Source organism: Bos indicus x Bos taurus, chromosome 2 (assembly GCF_003369695.1).
Source record: "Bos indicus x Bos taurus breed Angus x Brahman F1 hybrid chromosome 2, Bos_hybrid_MaternalHap_v2.0, whole genome shotgun sequence".
Classification (NCBI taxonomy): Eukaryota; Metazoa; Chordata; class Mammalia; order Artiodactyla; family Bovidae; genus Bos; species Bos indicus x Bos taurus.
The window spans coordinates 97,811,966-97,825,194 of NC_040077.1; the positions used below are offsets into that span (position 1 = coordinate 97,811,966).

Genomic DNA, 13,229 nt, shown 5'->3' on the forward strand with positions numbered 1-13,229 from the left:
GGAAAGGAGTATGTCAAGACTGTATATTGTCACCTGCTTATTTAACTTATATGCAGAGTACATCATGTGAAATGCCAGGCTGGATAAAGCACAAGGTGGAATCAAGATTGCTGGGAGAAATATCAATAACTTCAGATATGCAGATGACACCACCCTTAAGGCAGAAAGTGAAGAGGAATTAAAGAAAAGAGCCTATTGATGAAAGTGAAAGAGGAGAGTGAAAAAGCTGGCTTAAAACTCAACATTCAGAAAACTAAGATCACGGCATCCAGTCCCATCACTTCATTGCAAAAGATGAGGCAACAATGGAAACAGTGACAGACTTTATTATCTTGGGCTCCAAAATCACTGTAGATGGTGACTGCCCCCATGAAATTAAAAGATGCTTGCTCCTTGGAAGAAAAGCAATGACCAATCTGCTGCTGCTGCTGCTGCTAAGTCGGTTCAGTCGTGTCCGACTCTGTGCAACCTAGGCAGCAATTAAAAAGCAGAGACATTACTTTGCCAACAAAAGTCTGTAGTCAAAGCTATGGTTTTACCAGTATGGATGTGAGAGATGGACCATAAAGAAGGCTGAGCACCAAAGAACTGATGCTTTTGAACTGTGGTATTGGAGAAGACTCTTGAGAGTCCCTTGGACTGTAAGGAAATCCAACCAATCCATCCTAAAGGAAATCAGTCCTGAATAGTCACTGGAAGGACTGATGCTGAAGCTGAAACACCAATACTCTGGCCACCTGATGCGAAGAACTGACTCACTGGAAAAGACCCTGATGCTGGGAAAGATTGAAGGTGGGAGGAGAAGGTGATGACAGCAGATGATATGGTTGGATGGCATCACCGACTCTATGGACCTAAGTTTGAGGAAACTCCAGGAGTTGGTGATGGACAGGGAAGCCTGGCGTGCTGCAGCCCATGGGGTTGCAAAGAGTCAGACGCAACTGAGTGATTGAACTGATTTAAAAAAATTAAGTTATTTACCTAACTCTGAAAAATTAAGGTACATCTTTACACAACCATTAAAATGGAAAAGAAATATTTTAAGTATAAAAAGCTTCAGATATATTATTGAAATAAGATATAAAACTTCCAATAGAGCTCAACAACGAAAATTATGTATAAAATGATAGGAAGGAAATATACTCTGAGCAATACAAGTGATTTCCACTTTCTTCTAGATAGCTCTTGAATTTTTAAGTTATTGTACAATGAACTTATATTAATTTTATAAGAACACTAAAATGTCATCTATAATTTCAGTCTTTTTGGCATTAGGAACTTATAATACATTTTAAAGTGGCTATTTGAGAATAAGAGACTTAGGAGACATAACTACCAAATGTAATACAGATTTTGTTTGGGTCCTGATTCTAATAAATTGTCCATAAAAAGATGACTTTGAGACAACTGGCAAAATATGAATATGGATAGAGAATTTTATGATAGTGATAAATTATGACTAAAATATTAAAAGAATAATAAAAAATTAGCAGGTGATAACAACATGGTGGGTATGTTGAAAAAAAGTTTATCAAAGAAATAAATGAAAGTCTTTATAGTTAAAATATCAATAAAATTTATTTAAGTTCATAGGAAAAAAATATATCAGGAAGAGAAATAGTTGAAGTGAGTAGCAAAATATTGATAACTATTTAAGCTAGGAATAAGCTGATTTACTTTTCTATGCTTTCTATATGTTCAAGTTTTACATAATAAAGCTTGAGAGGAAAAGAGATCAAATATTGTAGAGCCATCTGCCATTCCCACCCTCTGGCTCTTAATTTCAAGAGGACTTTTTAGAGTATAAAGGCAAGAAGACTAGGAAGCCTATATGAGAACTATATTTTTTCTGAACGTGAAGTGCAAGTGGCTCAGTCGTGTCCGACTCTTTGCAATCCCATGGACTATACAATCCATGGAATTCTCTAGGCCAGAATACTGGAGTGGGTAGCCTTTCCCTTCTCCAGGGGATCTTCCCAACTCCAGGACCAAACCCAGGTATCCCACATTGCAGGCCGATTCTTTACCAACTGAGCTATCAGGGACATAAAATCTATCAAACATTTCTAACTAACCTATAGTTTGGGAGTATAGCTCAGATTCTTCAGTATAATCTGTGAGTTGTTTTTCTGACATATGGAATATAGTTTGAAATTGAGACTTTCTAATATTTCACTATTTTTTTTTTCATTTTAAAGGAAAATTTGCAAAGAGAAAAAATCTGAAAAATTCTAAAATATTTTTTAAAATCCTTGCATCTAAACCCAAATATAGCATTAGGAAAAAATTTTGATTTTTTTCCTTTAAGTCTCTTTTTCTTCCCCTATAAAATCATACCCCTATGAGGGTCTAAGGCTGTTGCTGTTCAATTGGTAAGCCGTGTCTGACTCTTTGTGACACCATGGTATCACAATGCTTTTGGTATCCTGATTTTTTCCACTTAACATTCTAAAGGAAGTACATTCCTATATGACCACATCTTTTTTAATACAGATCATTTTTTTAATAGTTACATGACATGTCTTCCAGTGGTTGTATCATGATTTAAACATTTTCTATAACATTAAGTTTAAGACTTATATTAATAGAGGTTAAAAGGGAAAAGTAGAGTTTTTACAAAAGAAAATAAATCCTATTGGTATTACTTTAAAAACACATCAGGAGACATTTTATTTCCTTATTGATATTGTACATCTAGCTGATACAATATTTAATGTCACAGAAACTCAAAATTATGTTTGAAAACTTCAGCCTAGAATTTGCTAACAATGTTTTCTCATTAACTGAGAAGTGACTATTGAAAATATTATGAAGGTAAGAGAACTACTTTATATGTGATTAGTTTATCAGTTCAGCTGCAGTTTTTCAATTATGATGCCCAATTAGAAAGGATCATTACATTTTGTGAGATAATTATCATTTGTGGAAATAAATAGCATGATAATGATTCATTAGAATTTAATTTCATATCATATTCTGGGACCCATTAAAGCAAAACAACAACAACAAAAATTCTAGACATTATTTCAAGTAGAAATTCACTTTCCCAGAGATAATACCCCATGGGGTAAATGAAGATGTACTTACAACATTATATCTTCATTTTAGAGTATGAGATCTAAAAACAAATAACTATCTCTATGATGATAAAATGTAATGCTTCATTTGTTTGAAGATTCAGTCTTTTCAGTCTTTCCTGGTGACTCATCTTAAACCCTGCTGCCAAGATTAATAAAGCTAAGAAAATAATTCGGACTTCTGGGAGATGCTGCAATTAACTAAAAGATAGGGGTTGGGAATCAATGAATAAAAAGTGGGCAAAACAGCTGCCCTGAATTAACCAAGTGAATTTACTTTAGACATAAGAACAGATCATTAGGGTATTATAAAAATTACCTTAAATACTTAGAAAAAATTGTATCAAACATTAAGTTCTATGTGGTCCACTAAAAATAACAACACAGAATAGGTAACCAAACTTTTTTAGTTTCTTAAACCTAACTAACTAACTAACTATATGTGTGTGTGTGTGTATATATATATATATATGATATGATGTGATATAAAGCTAGAATGAGAATGCTTTATTAGAAGCACTGACGAGTCTACTTATCTAGTAAGTCCAAGTATACAGAATACAGCTGAAACTGCAAACGCCTTTTAAATAACCAAAAAAGATCTCAATGAGTCCATGGATGAAAGCTCACTCCTGTTAGTATTAAGAGAGAGGCCTTATCTTTTACTTCAGAATCTCTTATCAGAGGACAGGTACTTCTACCATTCTGACTTTATTTATCTGATTTTCTAATCCAGAGTTAAATTAGATGAGAGGAAGCAGAACTGCAGGAGGCAGCATGAGATTAACAACATATCAATCCGACTATGACAGAGAAAAAGCAAATAAGTACAAAATATTTTGGGGGGAATGCTGATTACCTGTAAGAAATCCTAAAAGACATTTCATTCATTCAAAAAGTATTTATTCATGCCCATGTTATGACTCTGATGTAGATGTCAAGAAAATAGCAGTTAAGAAGACAGACCAGAAAAATTCCTACTGTCACGGAGCTTACATTCTCATCCAGGAAGGTAGATAATAAACGAGTAAAAAACAAGAGTAAAATTATATCACACTTCTCTCATTTGATCCTCACAATAACCCAGCAAGCAAACTATTTGCATTTTAACTGTGATTTAGAAAGTTGCCTAAAATCACAATGCTACCAAGTTCTACAGTTGGGACTGATCTCAGACCCATCTAATTTCAGAACTATTTAACAATGCAATGAGTTTTCTTCATAGCACTTGACCAGGATTTTAATTTTATTTTTTTATTTAAAATTTTTCTTCACATTTTGTCTGTGGCATGTGGGATCTTAGTTCCCTGACCAGGGATATATCTGAGCTCTCTGCCTTGGAAGCATGGACTTCCATCCGCTAGACTGCCAAGGGAGTCCCACCAGGATATTTTTTTTTTTAGTATTTACTTTTAAAATGTTTATTTATGTATTTATTTGCCTGCGCCAGGTCTTAGTTGTGGCACACAGAATCTTTCAGTTGCGGTGTGGGGGATCTAGCTGCCTGACCAGGGACTGAACCAGGCCCCTGCACGGAGAGCATGGAATCTTTGTCACTAGACCACCAGGGAAGTCCCAGGATTTTCAATTACACATTTATTTGCGTGGTTCTTCAGCTGATACCATTTTTACCCAGTTAGACTCTATACCATAAGGTCAGAGACCACACCTGGTTTTGTTCAACATCACAACCCAAGCCAATCCAATGCCTGGCACCCTGTATCACTCGGTATGTATTTGCTAACTATTAAGTGAATTCTTTCATTGATATACAATTATTAATATTGATAGTCTGTGAGGATGTGGACACAGGGATGAGCCTGAGTTATCAAAGAAAAACTAAGATGAGAATCATCCAAGAAAGGCAATGTGTAATAAATTTGACTTAGTTCTTACCAAATGGCTTATTCGAAAGTTTTTGACACTTGAGGAGGATCATCATTCCTCCTATTGTCTTGGGTACTTCTTGCCATAATAAATTTTATATTATGCTTTAAAGGTAATAAAATGTGTTGAGTAATTTCTCTTTATTCACTAAATCTCTAGATACAAGCTAACATAAAACATCCAAAGCAAAGAACAATAATGATGTTACAAAGAGATATACATTTTAAGCTGTATTGAGACCTTTCTGTTTTTATTTTTCATTTGTTTGAATAAATGGAATTCTTTACAAATAAACATTTGATTGAACACTATTAGCACTAGAAACTACTTTAGAAAATATTTGTATCCCAGTAAATTTAGAATTAAAGAAATGCAATGTAAAGAAATTAACTGACTTGCCCAAGGTCACAAAATGTTGAAAACAAAAAGTACATGAAAAAAGTATATATGTACTTCCATAATCTCAAGTTCCCCACAAACCACTAAATTAAAAGCCACTATAATTAAGAATAAACAAAAGTTTAAATCTTTTAGGGGGGAGAAAGGAGATTACATGTCCCGAGGCAGTCTTTTGAGAAGGTATGTTTTCCTAGTGTAATATGAAAATAAAACATAATAAGAGAAAAAAACCCAATAGTGTGTTTATCCTCAATTTAAGAGTACTTGGTTTAATTACAGAGTACCAAGCAAATTAGGTAGACCAAAAACAATTCAGCAACATTTTACCTTCCCAAGAGATATGACAAAAATAGATGGTACCTCAGTGACTCCAGGTACCTATGTGACCAGTGTCTTCGGTAATAGCTGGCCTATGAGGTTTACAGCTATTGTTGCTCACGCGCTAAGTTGAGTCCAACTCTTTGCAATGCCGTGGACTGCAGCACACCAGGCTCCTCTGTCCACGGGGTTCTCCAGGCAAGAATACTGAAGCAGATTGCCATTTTCTTTGCCATGGGGTATTTCCGAACCAAGGATTGAATCTGTGTCTCTTGCATCGGCAGGAAGATTCTTTACCACTAAGCCACCAGGAAAGCATGTTTTTGCTGTTACTTTCTCATTTTCCTTACCTTATTGTCCTGGGTCCTTGTGCTTGACTATATTTTATATTTGACTGTGCTGATCACTGCCCTCAAAAAATGATTTCTAAGGATCTCCTGGCCCTAATCAGATTGATTATATTCTTTGCAGCCAAAGATGGAGAAGTTCTATACAATCAGCAAAAATAAGACTAGGAGCTGACTGTGGCTCAGATCATGAACTCATTATTGCCAAATTCAGACTTAAACTGAAGTAAGTAGGGACAACCACTAGACTATTCAGGTATGACCTAAATCAAATCCCATACAATTATACAGTGCAAGTGACAAATACATTCAAGGGATTAGATCTGATAGACAGAGTGCCTGAACAACTATGGACGGAGGTTCGTGACACTGTACAGGAGACAGGCAGCAAGACCATCCCCAAGGAAAAGAAATGCAAAAAGGCAAAGTGGTTGTCTGAGGAGGCCTTACAAATAGCTGTGAGTAGAAGAGAAGCAAAAGGCAAAGGAGAAAAGGAAAGATATAGCCATTTGAATGCAGAGCTCCAAAGAATACCAAGCAGAGATAAGAAAGTGTTCCTTAGTGATCAATGAAAAGAAATAGAGGAAAACAATAGAATGAGAAAGACTAGAGATCTCTTCAAGAAAATTAGAGATACCAAGGGAACATTTCATGCAAAGATGGGCTCGATAAAGGACAGAAATGGTATGGACCTAACAGAAGCAGAAGAGGCGGCAAGAATACACAAAAGAACTATAAACAAATTTTCACCATCCTGATAATCATGATGGTGGGATCACTCACCTAGAGCCAGACATCCTGGAATGTGAAGTCAAGTGGGTCTTAGAAAGCATCACTACAAACAAAGATAGTGGAGATGGAATTCCAGTTAAGCTATTTCAAATCCTAAAAGATGATGCTGTGAAAGTGCTGCACTCAATACACCAGCAAATTTGGAAAACTCAGCAGTGGCCAAAGGACTGGAAAGGTCAGTTTTCATTCTAATCCCAAAGAAAGGCAATGCCAAAGAATGCTCAAACTACCACAAAATTGCACTCATCTCACATGCTAGTAAAGTAATGCTCAAAATTCTCCAAGCCAGGTTTCAACAGTATGTGAACCGTGAGGGTACAGATGATTAAGCTGGATTTAGAAAAGGCAGAGAAACCAGAGATCAAATTGCCAACATCTCCTGGATCATCAAAAAAGCAAGTGAGTTCCTGAAAAAATCTACTTCTGTTTTATTGACTATGCCAAAGCCTTTGACTGTGTGAACCACAACAAACTGTGGAAAATTCTGAAAGAGATGGGAATACCAGACCACCTTACCTGCCTCTTGAGAAATCTGTATGCAGGTTAGGAAACAACAGTTAGAACTGGACATGGAACTACAGACTGGTTCCAAATAGGAAAAGGAGTACATCAAGGCTGTATATTGTCACCCTGCTTATTTAACTTCTATGCAGAGTACATCATGAGAAACGCTGGGCTGGATGAAGCACAAGCTGGAATCAAGATTGCAGGGAGAAATATCAATAACCTCAGATATGCAGATGACACCACCCTTATGGCAGAAAGTGAAGAAGAACTAAAGAGCCTCTTGATGAAAATGAAAGAGATGAGTGAAAAAGTTGGCTTAAAGCTCAACATTCGGAAAACTAATATCATGGCATCTGGTCTCATCACTTCATGGCAAATAGATGGGGAAACAGTGACAGACTTTATTTTGGGGGGCTCCAAAATCACTGCAGATGGTGACTACAGCCATGAAATTAAAAGATTCTTGCTCCTTTGAAGGAAAGTTATGACCAATGTAGCTGCTGCTGCTGGTGCATCGCTTCAGTCGCGTCCGACTCTGTGCGACCCCATACACGGCAGCCCACCAGGCTCTCCCGTCCCTGGGATTCTCCAGGCAAGAACACTGGAGTGGGTTGCCATTTCCTTCTCCAATGCATGAAAGTGAAAAGTGAAAATGAAGTCACTCAGTCGTGTCCAACTCTTGGCGACTCCATGGACTGCAGCCTACCAGGCTCCTCCATCCATGGGATTTTCCAGGCAGAGTACTGGACTGGGGTGCCATTGCTTTCTCCGATGACCAATGTAGACAGCATATTAAAAAGCAGAGATATTACTTTGCCAACAAAGGACCGTCTAGTCAAAGCTATGGTTTTTCCTGTAGTTATGTACGGATGTGAGAGGTGGACTATAAAGAAAGCTGAGCACTGAAGAATTGATGCTTTTGAGCTGTAGTGTTGAAGACTGTTGAGAATCCCTTGGACTGCAAGGAGATCCAACCAGTCCATCCTAAAGGAAATCAGTCCTGAATATTCACTGGAAAGACTGATCCTGAAGCTGAAATTCCAATACTTTGGCCACCTGATGTGAAGAACTGACTCACTGGAAATGACCCTGATGCTGGGAAACACTGAAGGCAGGAGAAGGAGATGACAGAGGATGAGATGATTGGATGGCATCACCGACTCAATGGACATGAGTTTGAGTAAACTCCAGGAGTTGGTGATGGACAGGGAGGCCTTGCTTGCTGCAGTCCATGAGGTCACAAAGAATTGGGACACGACTGAGTGACTGAACTGAACTGACTGAAGAAAGAAGGTACCTTCCCCTAGAGAGAATCTGCATTTGACTTTGCACCTATTTTGTAGTGTCATACATTCTAAAATCATTTTAAACTAGGGATTCCTTGATGACTCACAGATGGAAATTTGGACTGAAAATCCATGTCAAATCCCTATAATGTTCACATTATTTCAAAGCAGGTTTGCTATTTTCCTTGGTGCTATGCTCAATGTTGTGCTTCTGATATGCAGCAAAGAATATGAAAAATAATATATATACATATATTTACATATAAAAATATATATTTACAATATATATATGTATACAAAACAATATATATACATATATATATATATAGGCAAGGCCATGGGCTCTGATTTATCATCCTCTAACCCAAGCTATTAAAACGTCACTCGATTTTTCTGGATCTAGCTTTCTCTCTTTCCACACAAAGCTACCAAATCCTCAACTTGATATTTTGTCAAAATTTGGTCTCAGACAAAGTAGACTGCTGTGCCTTGTTTACTTTTCTGGGCTCTTGCTTATTTTTTTAACTTGTGGTTTAGAAATGTTGTTAACAGCATTCAATAATTTCTCATTTACAATGTAAACAATTGAAAAATAAACCTGTTATTCAATCCACCAATTCCCCTTCTGGGTACATATGCAAATAATAAAACGCTGGGACCTCAACAGATATTTGTATACCCCTGTTCACAGAAGCATTATTCACACTAGCCAAAAGGTGGAAGCAACCCAAATATTCATCCAAAGATCAATGGGTAAACAAAATAGCAACTCAGAGCCTGAGTGTTGTAGGGGAATCTGTTCTTAGAGACTGGATGACTGCCTGGCTGAGTACAGGCCTAACTGCCCGCTCTCTCCCTAACAGGTTCTGAGCAGTGCCTGAGACCTTGCTCCACAGAGCTTAGGTGTGACACTGGGGACGTAGAAGTGGCCTACCCTGTTTCACTAAATAGCCTGTTTCAGGGAGGAGGAAGCGGGAGACATCTATCAATATGCTGGGTGAGGGGCATGGGGGTGTCAGAGAGGCAAGTGTGTTGTGTTACTATGTCAATAAACTGATTTAAAGTTTAAAACAATGTTCATACATAAAGTAGAATTTTATTCCCTTAAAAAGAGAATGATGACATATGCTACAATATGGATGAACCTTGACAACATTATGCAAAGTGAAGCAAGGCAATCACAAAAGGACAAAAACTACATTTATATAAAATACCTAGCATAGTCAGCCTCATAGAGATATAAAATAGAATGGCGGTTGCTAAGAACCAGGAAGAAGGAAGAATGTGGAGGTATTATTTAATAGATAGAGTTTTAGTTTAGGAAGATGAAAAAGTTCTGGAGATGGATGATGGAGACTATTGACAAAAATGTGAATTACTTAATGCTCCTAAAACTTAAAAATGATTAAATGGTAAATTTTATGGTATGTACACTTTACCAGAATTTTTAAATTCTTACTCAAATGAATTTTCTTACCTTCACATTTACTTTAATACATAAAGTGAATAACATTAAACAGGGCAAGCCCTTACTCTTGAAAATCTCTGAGTTTAAAAGATGTTTTGTTCCTATTAAACTACATATAAAGGAAAAAAATAACAAGAATATTGGAAAAACAGAAAGATATAAGAAATAAAACTAGGCCTCACTTGACATGGGCTTCCTTTGTGGCTTAGCTGGTAAAGAATCGCCTGCAATGCGGGAGACCTGGGTTCGATCCCTGGATTGGGAAGATCCCCTGGTGAAGGGAAAGGCTATTCACTCCAGTATTCTGGCCTGGAGAATTCCTTGGGGTTGTAAAGAGTCGAACATGCGACTTTCACTTTCATTTGACATTTTACTCCCAGAGTCAGAAGCTCCACAAAAAATAAATTTTACATTGCTTCAATATCAATATCTCTTATTAAAACTTTTCCATATATTACTATAATGTGAAATTACATATTTGATTAATTTTTAAAAGCTTTGATAATACTCTTAAATATGAGCAATGTAAAATAATCTGTTAAATTATTTTACATTACTTTCTCCTGCCATAAGGTTCCTCCATAACTTTGTGGTATGTACCTCTACATTTCCCATCTGCGGCTCTTTCTCTTCTCTTTATTTTAATAAAGATGCTTACATTTCTTCCATCTTAAAAACAAAAACACCTTCCTTGACTTTGTGTATTCATTTTATTTCAGCCTTTACAGTCAGCACCCTTGAAAATACAGTCTGGACTCCTCTCTATTTCACCTCCCATTCCATTCATAGTCAACTCTTATTTCTGTCATGCCACACTACATATTCTTGCTAAAGTCTCAACTGATAAAACCAAGAGATATTTTTTAGTACCTCTCTTTGGTATCTAACACAATGACAACATATCCTCAAAATTTTCTTTCGGTGTTATTATTTTCTTATCTGTAATATATTCTAGTTTCTATGTTCCTGGTTAATATATTATAGTATATACTATCATAAATAGAATTTTTACAAAAATTTTTTATGAATCTGGAGTATTCCCCAAATCATTTGTTTCATATAGCAGTTTACTGTTATCTGGTAACAAGACTTATTAAAGATAAATTAGGCATTTAAAAAACTCAACATTCTAAATTCTCTCATCTTCTCTGAGTTGATGAAAGGGAGCTGTGTTACATTTTCTAGCAAATGTTAGAAAATAACTATTACAATCTTTCCTTCAAGGGAATATAACATTTTGATAGGAAATGTGAAAATAAGTGCAAAAAATTCATGTATAAAATATTTGGAAAAAAGTGTTCATTGTTGTCAAAAATAAACACATTAGTGAAAATAAAATTAATTAAAACATATATATCAGCACACTTCAAAATGCTGGAGAGCAAAATTTTACCTGCTCTTAAATCTATCAAATAATTTTAGGTTTTCAACCTGTTACAAACTTTCAGAAATAATCTTTCAAATTAGTTTGTAGGAACAACTACTTAACATCAAGAAAGATGGCAATTACTAACTGATTTCAATAAGGACCTTTGACTATATAAAGACAGGACTGAAAAAGTATCATGATTTGGTAAACACAGCCAATGTTACATTTCTTTCATTTGGATTTGTATATTTTTATGAGGTACGTTTTTCAACTATGACAGCTATTAAAACCAAATATTCAAACAACTCCACACAATTCCACTATTATTATATGGTATTTTAAACAATTACATGTTTAACCTACTAAACTGTTTAAGCTATTTACAAGTGAAGATTTTGTCTTCTTAATCATTGTGTTCCTAGGACTTTAACTATAGGGCATACAGCAACAGTTAAGCAATAAATACTTTGTGAATAAATGATCAAAAATATATGCAAGTACATTAAGATGAAAATTAGTACACACATACACATACATACCACACCCACGTGAGTATAATAGCATAAGGCCTACTTAGGTAAACAAAATATAATCTAAAATTGACTTAGCCCCAAATCACAATTTGATGGTGCTTAGTGGCTCAACTTATAATTATGACTTTTTTAATGAGGAAACGTCCTCATAAATGAAGATATTATAATTATCTATTAGAACATATTAGAATCTTTACTTTCAGGAGAATCATCAGTGATACCAGGATTGAATATAAAGTCAACAAAAATAAAAGTAAAACCAACAGAATTACTGTTTCCATAATAGAATAATGTAAAAATGAGCCTGCACAAACAAAACTGTAAAAGTATTAAAAATTACTTTCAAAACAATAAATTAGAAATAAAAATAACAGCATTTTTAGGACTTAGTTTACATCCACTAGTCTCATTAAGAATCTGATAGCTACTTAGCATAATTTTCATTGTGGTATAAATTTTCCTTTCTTGTTATTTTTAATTTAATAATAAACCATATATAATTATTAATACAAATATTTCCAGTACTAAATTACACTTAATTCTTTATGGTACTTAAGGCAAAGAAGCCCACATTACAATTTTATTTGAAAAAAATGAGATGCACAAAATAATATTCTAGTAGCTTTTTAATTGTAATTTATCTTTAAAATGAAAGCTTAAAAGAGAAAAGTAAGCAAAATAAAGGAAACAAATGCTGTTCCCAAAAGAGGATTCATAGTATCTATATTTTTTGCTAACATGACATAATAAATTGCTAAGGATTGTAGGAATTACTATATTAACTACATTTAGTAAAAAATTTATCTTACAAAAGCTGAGCTACAGAATGACTCATTTACAAAATGAGTAAAACTTAAGCTCAATTTTATGGATGGTATCTACCAATCAGCCTTCCATGCCCAAACTATATATAGGATCTTTTACTAAAATGAATTGCAACGGCAGTAGGGAGCTGAAGACTATAAAATGTACAAAATGGAAGGCATATTAAATATGGCAGTACTACTGAAGCACATCATATCACTGTTTTTCTTTTTAAGAAACATTACAAAACTTCCCGGAAAGCTTTCTTCCTCATTCTCAGGTTTACAGTTCCCTTAGTTATAAAAGTTTGATGTTATCTAAAAATGCATCCATGGTTTATTGATTGTACTCTAATAATGCTTAAGAAAAAAAAAGAAGTTACAGTACTTAAAAGATCAAAACAAAATAAAATAAGCAAAGCCAAACTGAGAAGTAAAACTAA

General features: G+C 35.1%; 1 protein-coding gene across 9 annotated transcripts in view; it reads right to left on the reverse strand.

Moving 5' to 3' along the window:
- KANSL1L (KAT8 regulatory NSL complex subunit 1 like) overlaps positions 1 to 13,229 on the reverse strand; it is a 125,902-nt gene that overhangs the window by 51,544 nt on the left and 61,129 nt on the right. The window lies entirely within an intron of this gene.